Consider the following 22,249-nt stretch of genomic DNA (forward strand, 5'->3'; position numbering starts at 1 on the left):
AAGCTTATGAAAGAAATTGAAGAAGACACAAAGAAATGGATAAACATTCCATGCTCATGGATTTCAAGAACAAATATTGTCAAAATGTCGATATTACCCAAAGCAATCTATACATGCAATGCAATCCCTATCAAAATAGCACCAGCATTCTCCACAGAACTAGAACAATTCTAAAATTTGTATGGAACCAGAAAAGATCCCAAATATCTGAAGTAATATTAAAAAAGAAAACCAAAGCTGGAGGCATCACAATCCCAGACTATAACCTGTATTACAAACCTGTAATCATCAAGACAGTTATGGTATTGGCACAAAAACAGACACATAAATCAATGGAATAGAATAGAGAACCCAGAAATGGACCCACAATATATGGTCAACTAATTTCGACAAAGCAGGAGAAAGTATCCAATGGATAAAAGACAGTCTCTTCAGCAAATGGTGCTAGGAGAACTGGACAGTAACATGCAGAAGAATGAAACTGGACCACTTTCTTACACCATACACAAAAATAAATTCAACATGGATGAAAGACATAAATGTGAGATAGGAAACCATCAAAACCCTAGAGAAGAAAACAGGTAGCAACCTCTTTAACCTTGGCCGTAGCAACTTCTTACTTGACATGTCTCCAGAGACAAGGAAAATAAAAGCAAAAATGAACTATTGGGACCTCATCAAGATAAAAAGCTTCTGGGGGCATCTGGGTGGCTTAGTTGGTTAAGTGTCCAACTTTGGCTCAGGTCATGATCTCATGGTTTGTGGGTTTGAGCCCTGCATCAGGCTCTGTGCTGACAGCTGGGAGCCTGAAGCCTGCTTCGGGTTCTGGGTCTCCCTCTCTCTCTGTCCCTCCCCAACTCATGCTATGTCTCTCAAAAATAAATAAACATTAAAAAAATTAAAAAAAAGCTTCTGCACAGCAAAGAATATCAGTGAAACTAAAAGGCAACCAATGGAATGGGAGAAGATATTTGCAAATGCCATATTAGATAAAAGGTTAGTATCCCAAATCTATAATGGACTTCACAAATTTGGGGCGCCCGGGCAGCTCAGTCAGTTAAGCGTATGACTTTTGATTTTGGCTCAGGTTATCGTCTCATGGTTCATGGGGTTGAGCCCTGCATTGGTCTCTGCACTGACAGCTTGGAGCCTGTTTGGGATTCTCTCTCTCCCTCTCTCTGCCCCTCCCCTGCTCACTCTCTCTATCTATATCTGTGTCTCAAAATAAATAAACATTTATTTAAGAACTTACCAAACTCAACATCCAAGAAACAAATAATCCAGTGAAAAAATGGGCAGAAGACATGAATAGACACTTTTCAAAGAAGGCATCCAGATGGCAAACAGACACATGAAAATATGCTCATTGTTCATCATCAGGGAAATGCAAATCAAAACCACAAATGAAATACCTCTCACACCGGTCAGAATGGCTAAAATTAACAACTCAGGAAACAACAAATGTTGGCGAGGATGTTGAGAAAGGGGAACCCTATTGCTCTGTTGGTGAGAATGTAAACTGGTGCAGCCACCAGTGTGGAGATTCCTCAAAAAATTAACAGTAAAACTACCCTATGGCCCAGCAATTGCACTACTAGGAATTTACCCAAAGGATACAAAAATGCTGATTCAAAGGGGCACATGCACCCCAATGTTTATAGCAATGCTATCAACAATAGCCAAATTATGGAAAGAGCCCACTGTCCATCAACTGATGAATGGCTTAAGAAGATGTTATGTAAATATACATATATACAATGGAATACTACTCACTGATGAAAAAGAATGAAATCTTGCCATTTGCAACAATGTGGATGGAGCTGGAGGGTATTATGCTAAGTGAAATAAGTCAATCAGAGGAAGACAAATATCATATGATTTCACTCATATGTGGAATTTAAGAAACTTAACAGATGAACATAGGGGAAGGGAAGGAAAATAAGATAAAAACAGAGAGGGAGGCAAACCATAAAGGACTTTAACACAGAGAACAAACTGAGGGTTGATGGGGGGAGTGCTGGGGGTGGGTTAAATGGGTTATTAGCATTAAGGAGGGAACTTTTCAGGTTGAGCACTGGGTGTTGCATGTAAGAGATGAATCACTGGGTTCTACTCCTGAAGCCAAGAGTACACTGTCTGTTAACAACTTGAAAATAAAGAAAATAATAATAAAAAACAACAACAACAACAAAAGATAAGTGTTAGCTAGAACTGATTCAGAAGAAAAATGATTCTAATCCTGGGGGACCTGGGTGGTGACCTAAAGAATGTGTAAAGTGGGAGAAAAACAGCAGGTGATGGTGATTAGAACATATCTGCTAGGAACATAAAGATGGTCTGCACATGCTATTCCAGCCCTGGCCATCAGGGACATCTACCCCTCTATCAGTGGTACATGGTCAGGGCTGTTTCACATCTGATACATTTACAGCTGAGGTCTCCACCCTTCACCAAGAACTTTCACAAGTTTTAAAAAAACTTTATAGTTAAAAAAAAAAAATCAAATTGCATTTAAAATTCTTAAAATGAAAAGCAGCAGCCCCATGTCCCATCCCTCCTCACCCACTAGTGAAACCACTTTAAACCCTTCCCATTGTTTCTTCTGGTACTTACTTCCACAATTCTCATTCATTTGTGCATGCTGCCATTTGTTATTATATCGTTGTCAGGCATTATCCACCAACTTCCTGGAGCTCTCTTATAACCTCTCCCTCCTCTTCAACCGGTCATGTTCACAGTAGTTACATTATGTTCATTTGCTTAAATCATTAGTTTCATTATTATGGCTCTGTAGATCCAAAGTCCTTACCAGAGCTGATAAATCCTACATGATCCTGAGCTATCTCTTTGACCTCTCTCCTACCCCTTCAGCCGTGCAACACAGGGTCCCTTCCATTGCCTTCCATTTCCAAGCACAGACCCCCTCCTGCTTCTGGGCCTGGGCTGTCTGTTCTTTCTAGTGGTTCCCCACAGAGAGCCAACAGGTCTTTCCTTCATTTTCTTCAGGTATCTGTTCAAATGTTACTTTATTCCCTGACTACTTTGTGAAAAGTAGCAGGCATGTCCCACTTTCCAATCCAGGTATACTACTGCTTCTCCTCCTACTTTTCCTTCTCCCTCTCCTCCTTCTTCTTCTCCTCCGCTTCCTCCTCATCCTGGTCCTCTTCCTCCTCCTCTTCCCTCTTTTTTTTTTTTTTTTTTAAGAATTCATTGTATGTTTATTATTTACAGCCAATCATTACCTAACAAATGCTATCTGGTGTACGTCTAAATTTTCTTTAAGGCATGGATCACTATCTGATATTGCATATTGATTTTCTTTTTAGCATCCAGCTCTATCCACTAGAATGTACACTCCCTGAAAGGAGGGATTTGATCTGTTTTGTTGTTGCCGTTAGCCCAGTGCTTACAGCAGGCCCTGACTTGGTAAGCACTCAAATATTTGTGGAACGAATACATGCTCATCCAAGTAGCATATTATGGGTTGTATTTTCACCATTGTTATTTTATTCTGGAATTAATATTTGCCTTGTTTTTCATTTGTTTACTTTCCCATATACCTAATCACTGTGTTTTTCCCCAAAAGAGCTAACAGATCTGCCAAATGTCCTCCAAATTAATGTCTAGATATTCAAACATCAGAAAACTTGTCAGTTCCATTTTATTCCTAGAGACCTTTCTTCCAGGACCTTTTATCCTCTGTCCCCAAAACTGGACTGGTTTTCTATCATCCTGGAGCATTTGGCACTATCTTTTAAATTCCCTTTGCCTTTTCCTGTTTTTGACCCCCCTGTTTCTTGGATGCCATTTATTCTTCTGTCCTGGTTTATTTCCATTAATATGCCTCTAGTTATTCCCCAAAATATGAACAAAAGGTAGATTCTTTGAGAATTTGTATGGCTGACAATCTCTGCATTTTTAAATAATCAAAACAGGCTTCCTTAATCTATTCATATTCATTGTAATTATTAACGTGGTTACATTTTGCTACTTGTTTTCTATGTCTCTTTTATGTTTTTTCAAAAAGACTATTTTTTTAGAGCTCTAAACAACAACAAAATTGAGAGTAATGTACAGAGATTTTCCCTACACCTTTTGCCTGCACACGTGCATAGTCTCCCCTATTTTTGATACCACTCATCAGAATGGTGCTTTTTTTTTTTTTTTAAACCAAGGATGAGTCTACATTGACACATCATAATTACCCAAAGTCCATAGTTTGCCGGAGGGTTCATTCCTGATGTTGTGCATTCTATGGCTTTGGACAAAATTATAATGACATGTATCCATCATTATAAATAACACACAGAGTATTTTTACTGCCCTGAAAATTCCCTGTGCCCTGCCTGTTCATTTCTCCCCCTCCCCTACCTCTGACACCACCCCTTTTTATTATCTCCATAGTTTTGCTTTTTCCAGAATGTCAAATGTTGGAATCATACAGTATGTAGCCTCTTCAGATTGGCTTCTCTCACTTGCTAATAAGCACTTTAGTTTCCTCCGGGTCTTTTCACGGCTTGATGGTTCATTTCTTTCTGGCACTGAACAATATTCCATTGTCTGGATATACTGCAGTTTATTTATACACTCAACTACTGAAGGACATCTTGGTTGCTTCCAAGATTCTGGAATTATGAATGAAGCTGTTAGAAACATCTGTGTGTAGGTTTTGTGTGGACATAAGTTTTTATCTCCTTTGGGTAAACACCAAAGAGCAAAATTGCTGGATTGTATGGATAGTTTTGCAGGAACTGCCAAACTATCTTCCAAAGCAGCTGTACCATTCTGCATTTTCACCAGCAACGTATGAGAGTTCCTGTTACTTTACACCCTTCCCGGCATCTGGTGTCAGTGTTCTGGATTCTGGCCATTCCAGGAGGTATGTTATGCTGCCTCATCATTTTCATTTTCATTTCCCTGATGATATACTACGATGTGGAGCATTTTTTCATATGCTTACTTGTATGTCTTAGGTGAAGTGTCTGTCAAGGTGGTTTGGCCCATTAAATTTTTTTTTCTTAAGTTTTAAGTTATTTTGGATATCAGTCCTTTATCAGATGTGTCCTTTTGCAAATATTTTCTCCCAGTCTGTGGCTTGTCTTCTAATTTTCTTGATTTTTGTCTTTTGCAGAGCAGTAGTTTTTAATTTTAATGAAGTCCACCCTTATCAGTTACTTCTTTCATGGATAATGTCTTTGGTGTTGTTAACCTAACAAGGTATCACCATATGCAAGGTCATCTAGGTATTCTTTTATATTATCTTCTAGGAATTTTGCAGCTGTGCATTTTACATTTAGATTTATGGTACATGTGGTTGAAACAAAAGTTTCAAGTTTTGTGATGGTGTAAGGTCTGTGTCTAGATTAATTTTTTGCATGTGGATATCCAGTTGTTCTAGCACCATTTATTGAACAGACTATCTCTGCTCCATTGTGTTGCCTTTATTCTTTTGTCAAAGGTCAGTTGATCAAGGTATATTTCTGGGCCCTATATTTCATTGATCAATTTATCTATTTTTTTGCCAATACCACATTCTCTTGGTTACTATAGCTTTAACATAAGTCTTGAAATTGGGTAACATGAGTCCTTTGACTTTGTTCTTCAGTATTTTGTTGGCTATTCTGCATCTTTGGCCTTTCCATATAAACTTTAGAATCAATTTGTCAACATCCACGAAATAACTTTCTGGGATCTTGATTGAAATTGCATTTAATCTATAGATCTAGTGGGGAAGAACTGACATCTTGACAATAGTGTCTTCCTGTCCATGAACATGGAATATCTTTCCATTTATTTAGTTCTTTGGTTCCATTCATCAGAGTTTTATGGTTTTCCTCTCCTTATTTTGTTAGCTTCATACTTATTTCTTTAAAAAAATTTTTTTAAATGTTTATTTATTTTTGAAAGAGAGAGACAGAGCATGAGTAGGGAGGGGCAGAGAGAGAGGGAGACACAGAATCAAAGTAGGCTCCAGGCTCTGACCTGTCAGTACAGAGCCCGACACAGGCTTGAACTCACAAACTGCAAGATCATGACCTGAGCCTAAGTCGGATGCTTAACAAACTGAGCCACCCAGGTGGCTCAGGTACCCCAGGTACCCCAAGTATTTCTTTTTTGCGGGGTGCTAATGTAAATGTTGTGTTTTTAATTTCAAATTCCACTTGTTCTCTCAGACCTTTTTTGTTCCTCTGTTCCTTGTTTACTGCTGTCTTTTGTGTACATTTTTTTTTAATGTTTATTTATTTTTGGTTGGGAGACACAGCACGAGTAGGAGAGAGACAGAGAAAGAGAGGGAGACACAGAATCCGAAGCAGGCTCCAGGCTCTGAGCTGTCAGCACAGAGCCTGACGCAGGGCTTGAACTCATAGACCGCGAGATCGTGACCTGAGCTGAAGTCAAACTGTCAACCGAATGAGCCACCCAGGTACCCCTAATGTACTATTCTAATTCTTCTTTTCATTTTTTTAAGCTATGTTTTTGAAACCTTATTTTTCTTTTTTAGTGCTTGCTCTAGGAATTACAGTATGCATCACTGTCTATTTTAGGTTAATATTAACTTAATTCTGGTAAAATATAGCAGCTTTGTTAATTTATAGTTTCATTTCCAACCGCCTTCATCATGCCATTGTTGGTATACATATCAACAGTCAATAAATATATTAAATATAAGTATGTGATATATATTATAAACCAACAGTATTGCAATTAGTGCTTCAAATAGGCCTTTTATTTTTTACTTTTTTTTATTAAATTTTGAGTTTTAATTCCAGTATAGTTAACAGACATATTAGTTTTAGGTGTACAATATAGTAATGCAACAAAAAAATATGGAACACTTCATGAATTTGTGTGTCAATCTTGTGCAGGGAGGGGCCACATTAATCTTTGCTGTATTATTCTAATTTTAGTATGTGTGCTGCTGAAGTGAGCACTAAATAGTCTTACATTTTTCAGGAAATAGAGACAGATAGTCTTTTATATTTAATTACATATTTACCATTTCTAGTGCTCTTCATTCCTTCCTGTGCATTTGAATAACCCTCTAATCTCATTTAGTTCCAGCATGAAGGATATCCTTTAATATTTCTTATAGAGCAGTTCTGTTACCAATGAATTCTTTCAGTTTTGCTTTTCTGGAAATATCTTTATTTCATCTTCATTTTTGAAGACTAGTTAGGTTGGATATAGACTTCTTAGTTGGCAGTTTTTTCTTTCAACACTTTGATTATATCATTCCATGGGCTTCTGACCTCCCATGGTACTGATGAGAAATCAGTTATTACTCATACTGTTATTTCCCAGTGAGTCACTTTTTTTCTTGCTTTCAAAATTTTCTTGTTGGGGCACCTGGGTGGCCCAGTTGGTTAAGCCTCCAACCTCAGCTCAGGTCATGATCTCACAGTTCCTGGGTTTGAGCCCCGCATCCGGCTCTGTGCTGACAGAGCACAGATATTTATTTTATCTCCCCAAAATAAATAAACGTTAAAAAAATTAAAAAAAAATTTTGTTTCTTGATATCTTTGGCTTTCAGCCATTTGACTCTGACATATCTTTGTGTTATTAATTTTGTAGGTTTTTTGTTTTGTTTTTGTTGTTGTTTTTATCTTGGCTGAGCTTCTTGGGTCTATAGTTTAATGTTTGTCATCAAACTTGGGGAGTTTCCAGCCATTAATTCTTCAATTATTTTTTCTGACTCCCTTTCCCTGTTCATTCCCATGTTTAACCCATTGAGCCAAGGATTTTCAACCTCCCAATCACTACCCTGAACCGTGTCTGTTTCCCCTGGCAGCAAAACTATTTGTTTTCATGGTTAGCACCAAGTTACTTAAAAGTCTTTGAGTGAAGGGAATTAATGGCAGCAGCCCCAGGCAACAAGGCCATAGTCTCCAACTGTTGTTACCTGAAGATCTAGTAGCTTTTCAAAAATAAAAGCTTCTGTTGAGAGCTTAGCTGAAGTACTCCATATTGCTGTCTCCTCCATTTTGTGTACCCAGGTGGCCTGCAGGGGCGAACATGCCCTAGATAACAGCTGCAGGGTCACAAGTAAACGTAAGTTCAAGATATGAGTTCCCCAATGGCCCTTGTGATAAACAGTTTCCCTCCTCTCAGGGCCTTCCCCTTATGCAGCCCTTGAATAAGACCCCTGTGAGGCTCACCAAAACCCTGTTCTTTCTTGTTTGAATTGACCAACCCAGACTTAGCCTGGGAATCCTAAGGGCTCTATTTGTGGGTCCCAGTAAAGGTATGTGCACCAGGTCCTGCCACAGTCTCCATGTGTACTCTGCCTTGACCTCCCCGTATGGCCCCTTGAGGCAGGACTTGTACCTTCTCCACCACCTGGGAGTAATAAAATTCTCTATTTCAGTAGTATCTTGTTGAACAGAGACTCACCATCAGACACCTGGGCACCCTTCTTAGCAAATGTTAATTTAACAAAGTCACAACAGCTTCTCAATTTGTTGTCTGACTTTTGTTCATTACCAGTTCCCAGAAATGGCTGGTTTTGACAATTTTGTCTAGCTTTATACAATTTTTTGGCTTGTTTTCAGTTTTTTTGCAGAAAGAAACTGCCTACCTATTCATTCTGCCTTAACTAGAAGGCCTTCTTCCCCTTCTTTTTTTTCATTTTTTTAAGACCCTATATTGATCAATATTTTTTTTTAAATTCTAACGTTTATTTATTTTTGAGAGAGAGAGACAGAGTGCAAGTGGGAAGGGGCAGAAAGAGAGGGAGACACAGAATCCAAAGCAGGTTCCAGGCTCCAAGCTGTCAGCACAGGGCCTGATGCAGGGTTTGCACTCATGAACTGTGAGATCATGACCTAAGCCGGAGCTGGATGCTTAACTGACTGAGCCACCCAGGTGCCCCACTGATCAATATATTTTTTTAAAAACCTCCATTTTCTTTTCATGTTTAACTGAGGTCCCTCTCAAGATCAAGCCTGTTATACTCCCTTGTCTTCCTAGCCAGAAGTGCAGAAAAACCAGCTTTGCAAATCCTTCCTGTCCCTTCTCATTTTTTTTCCTGAGGAGCGGTACCCTAAATAAAGGCGGAGTCCTTGTCTGTCTTTCTGTAGTGCATACCACTTGTCAAACCCCACCCTTCCCTTTTACCTGGTTTAAGATGCACCTCAGTGGATGGTAGGGCCCACAGCATGTCTGTAGAAACTGTTTCTAAATTTACTTATGCTACTTGGAAAGCTGAATACCTTGATTTCGTGAGGGAGAGGAGCAGGGCATTTGTATATCTTCTTTGGAGAAATGCCTATTCAAATTCATTGCCCATTTAAAAAATTTTTAAATTGTTGAGTTGTAATATCTCTTTATATATTATAGATACAAGTCTTGTATCAGATATATGATTTGAAAATATTTTCTCTCTTTTTAGGGGTTGTCTTTTTACTTTCTCTATTGTGTCCTTTGGATCACAGAAACTTTTGATTTTGATTAAGTCAGTTTATATTTTTTTCTTTTGTGGTTTGTGCTTTGGTGTCATATCTAAGAAGCCATTGCTTAACTCAAGACCATGAAGATTCAATCCTATGTTTTATTCTAGGATTTTTACAGTTTTATCTCTTACATTTATGTCTATGATCCATTTAATTAACTTTTGTATGTGGTGTGAAGTAGTGATCCAACTTCATTTTTTGCATATCTAATTGTCCCAGCCATTTGTTGAAAAGATTTTTCTTTCTCCCATTGAATTGTCTTAGTGCCTTTGTCTACCTTCTACTCTTGAAAATGGATTTCATCAATCTTCAAAGAAGGGCCTTGCCTACAATAAGATGAAACTGTGGCAAAGAATGAGTAATTCAACAATTATGACACATATATTAAATGTTTTAATAGAGTGTGCAGAGTGTTATGACAATGAAAGTAGGACTCTGACTCAGCCTGGGAGAAATAGGAGAAAGATTATAGAGGGAAGTGTCCCTAAAACTTCCTTGAAAAACAGGTAAACATAGGTAGTGTGCGTAAAGCTCCAGACAGAGCAAATAGTACATGCCTAGACTAAGAAGCAGGTGTAGCCAATCATCCATATGGTCAGAATCAAGCTAGATAATGTTTCTTACTCTCTTTACCCTACCATTCCCACTTTCTTTACCAAGAAAGACCTAATGTCATTCTCTTCCATGGCTGGAATGCATTAAACCTTTAAATTGTCTTAGGTTTAATGAACAGAACAGTATACTTAAAAGTCAAATCAACCAGACATTGTAGTCCTATGTGCCCAAGAATCTCTGGAAAGGATATAAACCAACTCACAAATGGGCCTGAGGAAGGTTAAGTTAGAAAGATGCAAGTCAAGTTTTATATTAGTTCAGGCGAATTCTATTTCCTTAATTTCCCTAAAGGAAACTGGATTCCTACATGTTCCTTTAAGGGGGAAATACAGTCATATAATAGAAAGAGCACAAACTATGGAGCGTCAATCTTTGCTGCTTTTACTGGTAAGGTCATGGACAACTTCCCTAACCTCTCAGTACCGTTTCAGTACCCTTTCTTCCAAAATGAGGACCTTAACACTACCTCAGAAGCATCTTGTGAGGATTAACTGAGAATGTCTAGCAGCTAACTATAGTAAGTGTTTAACAAATATTAGTTTCCTCTCTTCTCTGGTGTTCTCATACTTATTCCTACAATTAATGGGGGAGAAACCTGGCTTCTCTTTTAGGAGAAGTATAATTATTGAACTAAGGCTGCTGTATCTTTTAGTACTAACTTCAAGTGGGGAGAGGGGAATTATGTTGAACCTTTACCTGACCCTGGAGAGGATAGTGGGTTTTTTCATTTTTTAAAATGTTTATTTATTTTTGAAGGAGGGAGAGAGAGAGAGACAGAGCATGAGTGGGGGAGGGGCAGAGAGACAGAGATGTAGACACAGAATCTGAAGCAGGCTCCAGGCTCTGAGCTGTCAGCACAGAGCCCAATGTGGGGCTTGAACTCATGAGCTGGCCCAAAGTCAGATGCTTAATCGATTGAGCCACCCAGGTTCCCCTGAATACCTTTTTAATAGAAATGGGATATGTGTTTGGTCAGTAGGCAAATAGGTAATGGGGAGAACACAGAATATTATTTTGAATCTGTCTTTGCCAACAGAAACACTTAGATGGCTTCTGGCCTGAGTTTACTTTGGAATACAACCAACCCTGCCTGACTCAGCTTTCTGTTACTCTGCAAATAACAAGCCTAATACCTCCCGCCTTCTTCTATGAGCTGCTTCGTAGTAAAATGCAGAGGAAGCACAAGGTACAGAGTTGAAAGTTCTCTGTGGCCCATGGCTGATGTGACTGTGGTTTAGTCCTGAACTTCAGGCAGAGTATCTCTGCTCTATAGTAGCCTGGGAGCCCTTAAATAACTCTGGAGTCTGTCACTTTTTAAAAAATTTTATAGCTACTACTGTCATTGTTATTTTCTCTGTAAGTTGGTAGGTAGGTCTTTGGTCAGAAGGCTCAAGACCAGGATAAGAATTTGAGCCTTGTTCTGGCATGAGTTCATGATGCCGTGGAACAAAATTCCATGAATAAGAGCTCAGTTACCTCCCAAGTGAGTTTAGATTTCTAAGCAAAAGATGGTTTAATTCCTGCTTCCATTTTTTTTTAATGGGATCCCATTAAATATGCTGGGTGCTGAGGAAATAATAAAATGAATAAGAAATGACCCCTCTTAAAATTTGTATGGAACCACAAAAGACCCTGAATAGTCTAAGCAATCTTGAAAAAGCAAAGCAAAGCTGGAGGTATCACAATTCCAGACTTCAAGTTGTATTATAAAGCTGTACTAATCAACAGTATGGTATTGGAATAAAAATAGACACATTGGTCAATGGAACAGAATGGAAAGTCCAAAGACAAATCCACAATTATATGGTCAATTAATCTTTGACAAACCAGGAAAGAATATCCACGGGGAAAAGACAGTCTCTTCAACAAATGGTGCTGGGAAAACTGGACAGCAAAGTGCAAAAGAATGAAACTGGATCACTTTCTTACACCACACACAAAAATAAATTCAAAATGAATTAAAGACCTCAAGGTGAGACCTGAAACCATAAAAATCCTAGAAGAGAGCACAGGCAGTTATTTCTCTGACATCGGTTGTGGCAACTATTTTTTCTAGTTAGGTACCTTAAGGCAGGGGAAATGAAAGCAAAGATAAACTATTGGGATTACATCAAAATAAAAAGTGTTTGCACAGCAAAGAAACACAACTAAATCACACAACTAAAGGCAACGAAAAGGCAACCTATGTAATGGGAGAGGATACTTGCAAATGACATATCCATAAAGGATTAGTATCCAAAATATATAAAGAACTTATAAAACTCAACACTCAAGAACCAAATAATGTGATTAAGAATGGGCAGAAGATATGAGCAGACATTTCTTCAAAGAAGACATACAGATGGTCAACAGACACATGAAAAGATACTCATCATCACATATCATCAGGGAAATGCAAATCAAGACCACAATGAGATATCACCTCACACCTGTCAGAATGGCTAAAATCAGCAACACAAGAAAAAATGGATGATGGCAAGGAGGTGGAGAAAAAGGAACCCTTGTGCACTGTTGGTGGGAATACAAACTGGTGCAGCCGCTCTAGAAAACAGTGTGGAGGTTCCTCAAAGAGTTAAAAGTAGAACTACCGTATGATCCAGCAGTCACACTACTGGGTGTTTACCCAAAGAATACAAAAATTCTAATTCAGAGATACATGCACCCCTATGTTTATAGCAGCATTAAATAAATACAATAGTCAAACTATGGAAGCAGCCCTTAGCACTCAGCGTGGAGCCTGACATGGGACTGGATCCCATGACTCTGGGATCATGACCTGAGCTGAAATCAAGAGGCGACACTCACCCGACTGAGACACCCAGGTGCCCTTTAATCTGTGCTTTTGATTGGATCCTCACCTGTGTCCTCTGAGTTCTAGCACTCATGAACTTCTCTCACCCTTTGTTGCCTTCTTCCTGTCAACTATAATCAGGCCCAAGAATTTTTCACACAAAATAATAAGAGAAAAAGGAAAAAGAAACAAAAAAATCTGTTTGGACCTGGGTCCCTGAAGAACCACTGTGTATCTCTCTTCCTATTTACCATTCCAAACATAAAAGTAATATAGCTAATGTATATAAAAGTTACAAAGAATAACAGCTGTGTGGCATGACTCAGCTTAACAGAACATTACTAACATCTTTGGAGCTTCCTATTGACACATCCTTGATAGCTCCCCTGACTTCCCTCTTGAGAAGTAGCATCATTTTGAATTGTGTGTTTAGCAATCACTCACTTTTGTCTTGCTCTATATTACATACATTTAGTACATACATGATCTCCAAACAACATATAGTTTTGCAAATTTTCAAACTTTATACATATGTTCTCAAAATAGGTGGATCTTTTTCTCACCATCTCACCTAGTCCAGAGCCAAAATGCCTTTGATAATAGGTTTATTTATAGACAATTACAGTTTCTAATATTAAAATTATTTGGAAAGTCATTAATTATTGAATTAAATTACCACTTAAATGAAATTGTCTTTGGATAGAAAGGGATTTTGATGGTTTGTGTACTGCAATCAAACATTGTCAAAATCAATTAAATTTCATGAAAAAACCTGGAAATACAATTGCTGTCTCCATTTAGTTCTGCTCCTTCACCACCATGACACTAAAATTATATTCACAGGTGTCACCAAATCTCTTCATATTGCTTCATCAGTGGAAATCTTTAAAATATTATCTGAGTAGACCTCTCTTCTGTTCCTGTGCTACTCTGTAGTTGACACCATCCTTTAGTCACTCATTTTTGGAATTATCTACTGCTCTTGGCTTTCAAGATACTATTCTCTCCTGGCTCCCTTCATCTGCTATAATCTTCTTTTTCTCCCTTAAATGGTCCTCTTCTTTTTCCTGTCTCTTAAACACGAGCAGACTTTGGTCCACTGTTCTATATAGCTTCTTCTGGCAAGAACTCATACATACCCATAGTTCCATTACCACCTGCACGCTGATGACTCTTTTCTCTAGCCTTGACCTTTGCCCTTAGTTTCAAACTCATATATCTAACAACTTGCTGAACCAATAGACACACGAAAACATGTAGATTCTTCTTAGACACCTCAAAGTCAACATGTCCTAAAACTGAATTCATCATCTTCTTTCCCCACCAGATTGGTAATGGCTTAACATCCAGTTACTTCTAAAGCCAGATTCCTAGGACTCATCTGAGACTCCCTTTTATCCCTCTCTCTGCCCTGCAGTGTCCCAATTCCCCAAGAGACTAAAATATTCTGCTTATTTTGGCTACCCAAATTTTCTGATGTTCTCTTTCCTTTCTAGTCCTACGATAGTTATCTCATTTAGGCTCTCATTGTCTTTTGCCTGGACCACTGCAGTGCCTCTAATCCTGCCATCCATAAATCCTTCTTCCACTCTGCTACCAGAGTCATCTGCCTAAGATGTAAATGTGACTACGCCACTATAGAATCTAAAATATTTCACTGACTAACCACCACCCAGATGTAGTCCATGCCCCTTTGCATTGCATATACCCAGAATGTGGCTCTTGGCCTGTCTCTCAAGCCTCATCTCCCATCTGTCCCCACCACAAACCTTACAGTGCTCATGCTATTCCCTCCACCTTGTGTGTCTTTTCTATTTTTTCTTCGCATGGCTTCCCTTTTCTCAGTTTTCAATAGGTGTGCCATATCTCCTCTAGAAAGCCTTCTGTGAACTTCCAGGCTAGGCTATGGCCCCACCTCTGTTCTAGCATAGTACATTACGCATATCTTGATTTTTATCATTTAGCCTGTTATATTAAAATTACACATTTACATGTCTTACTCACTAGACCATAGGCCCCTCAAGAGCAGAGATCTTATCTACTTCGTGTTAAAGTTCCCATAAACTTTCCCATAAAGTTCCCATAAAGCTTGCCATATAATAACAGGTCTTGATCTGAACTGAACTAAATCAACCTAGCCATAATCCTGAATCATGAGGACACTAACTCCTGAATCCAGTCATTTCTAAGGGTGCTGCTCTCATTACTTTTTCATATAATTTTTAGAGCAAGATGAGTCCTTGAGAGGTCATCTAGTCCTTAAGAGATCATGCCTCTCAGACTGGTGTACAGGTAAGCCCCAACAGTCAAAATATCTGAAATCACATGACCAACATGGTTACCATCGTAGAGTTATCAATTTCACCTTAAGATTTTGGGGAAAATGATTTTCATGTTAAAACAGAGATGTGGGGTACCTGAGTGGCTCAGTCTGTTAAGCATCCAGCTCTTGATTTCAGCTCAAGAGCATAATCTCAAGGTTGTGAGATCAAACCCCACATGGGGCTCTGTGCTGACAGCATGGAGCCTGCTTGGGATTCTCTCTCTCCCTCTCTCTCTCTGTCCCTCCCCTGCTCATGCTCTCTTTCCAAAAACCACCACCAGCAGCAGCAGCAGCAGCAACAACAACAACTAAAAAGATGTATTTGAAGGTAGCATAAATTTTTTTAGCACTAAGGGAGACTATAGCTTATGCCATCCTGTTTTCAGCCAAGCCTCCATACCATGAGAATACAAGTTCTATGGTGAGTGGTAGCATTTGAGAAACACTAATCTACAAGATCATTTGATCTTGTAGTTTAGTTCTTGTTCTCTATAAAAATAAACAATCCCAGTGAGAAAAAAGCCTAGAAATTATCTCAAAAACAGCCAGAAGAGAGAGATTTTTCGTCCTGGGTCTAGGTTAGTTTAAACAGGTGTCCACCTGATAGGCAGGATAGGTCTTCTGAAATTAGTACATCAGTGTGCTTTGTGCAAAATATACCAGAAGACAAATGAAGGTAGGGGAGAAGAGACAGAAAAAAAATGTTAGAACGGAACAAAGAGAAAGTCTGGGTCAAAGTGGGGGCCAGATCAAAGAGAGTGGAAGGAAGCAAAGGACAGTACAAGAATGGCATGGAACAAGAGAGAAAAAAACATCCAAATAGAACTGTGATTAAAAATGGTGCCAGATGTAGGGTGTTTGGTGATAACCCAAGAAATTATTACATCTTCAGTAAGATGATACAGGGAGTTGTCACTCCTGGAAATTCTACCTGAAGTCCTGGTAGAAGATCTTCCCAGTCTTTTTTCCAACAGCTGTTCCACACATCAAATTTGAGAAGGAGGTACCATCTTCCAGAAAAAAAATGGCATAAAAAGATGCAAAGGAAACAGAGGAAACATCAAGGGGACAAGTAGGAAGGGTTAATTTAAAATGGGTAATGGAGTCGATTTATCTAGGGCCTCTTATGTATCAAGCATGGTTCTAAGTGATGGCGAAACAGAGATAACAGGGCTGGGCCCCAGTCTTCAAGGGCTTTGCCGTCTTCTTTAAAGGTGCCTGAGAGGGAAGAGCCAACAGTACAAAATCTGGTATCTAATGCCTAGGCTTTCTGATGAAGATGTCTTTGAAAGCTAAGTCAGGAATCATTCCTGTGACACATATTATCTGGTGCCTTTTTGTGATCTAAAACTTTCCCAGCAAAGAAAAAGTGCTGACCCTGCCCTAAGTTTTGGGTATCACATGTCAGGCTAAGCAAAGAAAGAAAACAGTATGGATTTGCAGAGTGACCTCCAAGGGCAGAAATTCTCTCCCAAATTCTGTAACTAAGACATTCTTTGGAGGTATTAGGAAAATATTTTCTCAATATAACCTCTTAAAGAGAAATAAGAAGCTAACTATAATTTTCCATCTTAATTAAATATTCTTCTAAGTGTCATTATTAAGATTAAGATAAATATTGGCATGATGTGGAGCTTCTCCAAAGGCCCTAACTTATTCTGGATTAAGTATTTCTCCGCCGATGGGTAATAAATGTTTCGCAAATGGTTATTCCAAAACAATTTGTTGTACTTGTGCTTACAAGACTTTTATTACACTAAAATCTCAGACCTTTTTATTTTTACTTATTTATTTTTTAAGTAAGCTCTATGCCCAGTGTGGGGCTTGAACTCACAACCTCAAGATCAAGAGTCACATGCTTTACCAACCGAGCCAGTCAGGTGCCCCAGAGCTTCTTGCTTTTTAATAGAAAAGAACTCACTCTCCGTGGAAGCCTGCTGATTGTCTCCCTGCTGCTGACAAAAGACACACAGAGGAACACAGGGGTACACAGAGGCAGCCACTTCAAAGGGGGGGGGGAGAGTCAAGAACTAAATTCTGAATGTTTGAATCCTAAACTACCACTTACCCACTCAAAACAAGAACCTTTCCTATTAAATGGATTACATAATAAATAAATCAAACTTACTAATGGTCTTTTCTCAAACAGGAATAAATGGCTAGAGATGGGGTCTTCCTGATGAGAAACTGATTAGACTAGAAAGCTGCTAGAGACACAATGATGAACCATCAAAAAAGCCTGCTCTGGATAATCACCCTACAATGAAGCTCACAATCTGCAAGGCACACTCACAGACTATACATTTTGGCATTTTTGGTACACCATTCTTAAACACGGACAGTTGAATAAAGCTTCTGCCATAAAAGGCAGAACAGAAACAACAGAAAAAAAAGGGGCCTTTGAAAATATACAGACACCATTTGGGATACTCTCAAAATTAGAAAAAAATCAGAGCTAATATTCTCAGGGAAATAGGAAAAGATACTGCATCCATAAAATAGGAGCAGGATGCTATAAAAATTTCTTGAAAGCCGCCTCACCCCACCCAAATAAAAGTCCTTGGGAATTAGAAATATGGTGATAGAAATGTAAAAATTTAATATAAGGGCGGGAATATTTATTAGAACTAAAAGATTAGAGATTTTTTTTTTAAATAGAAAAGATAAGAAACCAAGAGGGAAGATTCAAGAGATCCAGCATCTAAGTAATTTAATGTAAGTTGCAGAAAGAACAGAGGAAATTATGCGACAGAAGAAAACTGAAGAATATGGTTTTTAGATTGAAGAGTCCTTTAAAGTATCCAAAACAATGACTGGGGGGAAAAAACCCAAACCAGTATGAACTAACAACATTGTGAAATATCAGAACATGAGGACTAAACAAAAGAAAACCCTACAAACTTCCAGACAGAAAAAAAAATGCATGGGATCAGAAATCATAATGGCATCAGCTTCTCAACTGAGCGATAAGAAGGGAGAAGAAAACGGAGCAATGCCTTCAACATTCTGAGGGGAAATTAATTCCAACTGATAACCTATATCCAGCCAAACCATCAATCAAATATGACGGAAGAAAAATGACATCATAAATGTACAAAGACTCAAAAAGCCAGGTCCTGGGGGGCCTGAATCTTCTATAATTTGGGGAGCCCTCTTTAAGAAAAAAATAATAAAATTACCAACACAAAATTGGGTGTGAACATGAATATTTATTTAGATTGAGAAGAGAAATCACAACAAATGGGAACCTTGGAGATTCATGGCTCTTTCTTCTAAAATCTTTTTAGAAAATGTGCCCCAAATGCTTCATGATGGCGACCTGGCTTTTCCTCTCCACTTGTCAACTTTCAACAGTTTGCAGCCCTCACAGAGGCCCTGTGAACTTCAGCAGCTCCTGGATAAATTTGCCTCTGTCTCCACGTGGCTTTTCTCAGGAAGCCATGCTCCAGCAAGACCAAGGAATGAGAGGGCACAGAATCCAAGAAACAGGAATCCGGTACAATTGACAAGGTGGCAGCAAAGGAAGCTCCCAGTGCAACAAGTAGCTCAGAATAACCAGTCTCAGAGAATATGGGGCTGGGCAGGGATGCTTCCAAGAAAAGCATATCAAACTGACTACTTACTTGATGCTTAACTCTCTACTGAGAGGAATTTTACCATCCTGTCAAAGTTTGAGTCAGAATTGTAATGAGTACTCAAAAAACCTAAGCAACTGAAGAAGAGGTAGCAATTACTAACTCCAGGTATAGAGAAAGGTTGTACAAGAAAGGAAGTGTAGAAATCATGGTGTATCGCATAGCTGGAAAAAGTCATAATAATGTAAACACTAAACATTGCTATATCAAAAAAAAATAGGCTATAACTATATTAGGACCTTGCAAGAAAGGGAAACAAATATGAAAAAGAATAATGAGGGTATAAGAGAGCTACATCCTTATCCTCCCTGGTAGGATGTCAATAGATACTATCCAGAACTGGGAAAAGAATGAGAAATAGCCAGTATTAGCATGTTACTTGGGAATATGGTGGTAAGTATGAGAAAAACATAAATGAGAGACTGAAAGTCATTGCCTCTAGGGAGGTAGCTGTGTAGACTCAGTAAAAGCCTTGTAGAACTTGTGACTTTTAAGACTCTCCATTTATTTATGTTGACCAAAATCTAGAAACAGCCTCAAGAGGGATGAGACAGAAAGCCTTTGGAAATAAAATGAAGGTGCCTCTGATAAACTAGCCCCAATTCAATGTTTTTCAAATTATGATCCTGTGACCACCTGTGTTCAAATTATCTGGAGTGTCAGCTTATCATTCAGATTTATAGACTCATTCCAGACCGAAATAATCAGCATTTCTTGGGGGTGGACCTCGGAATCTATAATTTTAAAAAGTTCCCCTACACCCACTGCATTATCTATTGCTTTTTTAATAAACCAAAAAACAACAGGTAAAAATAAAATAAAAATAAAAATAACAACAACCCATATAGAAACAAAGAGTCAATGACTCATAAAACATATTATGGCAGATGCTGCTAGTTGCTTACCCTATATCTATTTTCCCCTTCTTCCTTAACAGACTCCCTATTTTGTTATATTGGCAACATGGCTGGCTAAAACACTAGATTTGCTCAGGTTTTCCTATAATTAGGAGTGGTTATGTGACAGAGTTCTTATATGAATGAGGTATAAGCAGTCTATTGGGTGGAACTTTCAAGAGTGATATTATTATAAAAACAAGGACAGATTCAGCTGGCACATGCCTTCTGCCCTTCTTTCTGGTAAGCCCTCTCTGATACGAAGAGGTGCCTGTCTCTCAGTGAGGACAAAAGGTACATGCTAAGGATGGTGGTGCAGGAAGACAGAGGAATCTGGCCCAATCCTCAACTTCTCACCCCCAGACATCCAGCTATTTGAGAAAAACAAACTCCTCACTTACTAAGTTATTGTAGTAGGGTTTTCCATTACTTGTAGCTGAATGAAGTCCTAATGATATCTCATCCTTGTTCAAACGTTTGTTTGGTAAGTACTGAACGCATTTTATTGAGTGCCCACTACGGGCACTGTGCTCAGAAAAACACAATGGGCCAGACCAAAAGGCTTTTTCTCTCACGGACTGTGGAATCCAGTTAGAGTAGGAGAATCTACGGATATTTGAGTCCAGGATTCAGGGAGGCTATAGTTTGCTGTCACAGACCCAAAACTGAACCACTTGACTTATGTATCTAGGAAATCCTCGAGGGACCGCATGCTGGAAACAGCAGTAGTCTGAACACTGGGAAGCCTAGGTTTTAGCTGCAGTTCTTCAGCCAAGTAGGTTTGGGTACTTGCTTAATTTTTCCTGAATCCCCTTTTGTTCTCGGAAGAAACAAAAAGATTGGGCATGATAAATATTTCAGGCTATCCGCAGCTCTAAAATATTTTTGCAGTTACGATGAACAAAGATGGGCATGAAAGATACCAAACAAGAATGTTCCTAAATTTAGATTCTAAGAGTTCGTAGTCAGAGAGTATGGTAAGTAAATGTTCAGGAAAAACAAATCACAGACATCTCCTCACCCCCAAATTACACAAGCAAACAAAAGAGCTCCCCTGTAGGGAGCTGAGGTATTATGGAAGAAGTTCTGGCTTAAGGTTGGCTTTGTCACTTAACAGCTGGATAACCTCAGGCCAGATACTCAGTATTTCTGTTTCAGTTTCCTCAATTATGAAATAAGCTATTACTATTTCCTCACAGTGCTGCTTATGGAAATTGCCTTGTACTCTAAAGCTGCCGTGGTATCAATAATGGTTTATGATATCTAAATTCCACAGGGAAATACATGAGTGTACTTTGGTATCTTCAGCTTAAATTCTTCATCACAGAAGGCTGATAGAGCTTTTGAGTTTCAGGGAGCCTGGGTGGCTCAGTTGGTTGAGCGTCTGACTCTTGACAGCGAGGAGCGTGCCTGGAATTCTCTTTCTCTTCCTCTCTCTCTGCCCCTCCCCTGCTCCTGCTCTCTCTCTCAAAATAAATAAATAAACTAAAAAAAAAAAAAAAAGATCTTTTGAGTTTCTTTGTCCCTTCAGTAGTGCACCTTGTGACCCATTTTATTTTCACACAGAGAACAGACAAGAGAAACAAAAACAGCTCAAATTCAAATAATCTCTGTTTATTTCTAGCCCCCAGTAAAGGTTTGGGGGAGAAGACTGTTTAATTAAAAGGGAAGCTGAGTCCACATGACGTGTGGGGATTCCAGTACTTACTTGTAGCCTCTAATTGTTCCTATTGGATATTGCATAGTATTGTACGTGATCTAGTTTTTGTTTCATGACCTGTCCATAGAAACAAATACAGATTTGAAATCTGTCTCATACATGCCCATTAGTTGATGACAGAGTGGTGACTTCTATTCTCTTACCGACAATTATAAAAAGTTTTGCAATAACAGGAAATTTGGCTATGGAATAGGCTCTACATGTGGTAAAACTGCCCTTACCCACTTTCAACAAACAAATGCATTTGAGGGAAAGAGATAATCCTTTAATTATAACCAACATAAGCAATTTCTGTACTTTGACCATTTAAACATGGCAGCCGATGTTAACTTGAAGGTGGTAAGGAGACAAGAGAGAAGTCTTTCTTTCTCTTTACTCCTTTTCTCCCCCAGCCCTTGCCAAATCCTATCTCAAAGTTCCATTTGCTAAGATTAGGCAAGAGACACACCAAGGACATACTGGGGAACATTCCAAACAGAATCACTGGTGTCAACGCGAGCTTTGATAGTCTCACTTGGGCCATCACAACCAATTCCAGAACCCACAGAATACATGAAATAAGTACGTGGTGATACTGTGCCTCCCATGGAACAAGTGAGAAGATATCAAAGTCCTTTAAAAGGAAAGTGAATGCTTGGCTTTCCTAATACCAGAACCATTAGTGCACAGCCAGAAATAATGCCTCCCTTCTGCTTATGTCAGGCACTCTCCCTTGGAAAATCAGAGAACCATATTCAATAAAGCTTTCGTATCAATTGCATGGCTTTCTCAGAAACTCTAGGAACAGAGGGTAACTACATCCTTATTGAGCCCATGAACT

At 38.8% G+C, this 22,249-nt stretch overlaps 1 protein-coding gene and 1 non-coding gene across 3 annotated transcripts in view; both read right to left on the reverse strand.

Annotated features, from left to right (window-relative positions):
• TMEM45B (transmembrane protein 45B) overlaps positions 1–22,249 on the reverse strand; it is an 80,431-nt gene that overhangs the window by 11,842 nt on the left and 46,340 nt on the right. The window lies entirely within an intron of this gene.
• Positions 6,822–6,932, reverse strand: LOC125917366 (U6 spliceosomal RNA). The gene has a single exon (XR_007456170.1). It is a non-coding gene; the product is annotated as a U6 spliceosomal RNA (small nuclear RNA).

The sequence above is a fragment of the Panthera uncia genome, chromosome D1, assembly GCF_023721935.1.
Source record: "Panthera uncia isolate 11264 chromosome D1, Puncia_PCG_1.0, whole genome shotgun sequence".
Classification (NCBI taxonomy): Eukaryota; Metazoa; Chordata; class Mammalia; order Carnivora; family Felidae; genus Panthera; species Panthera uncia.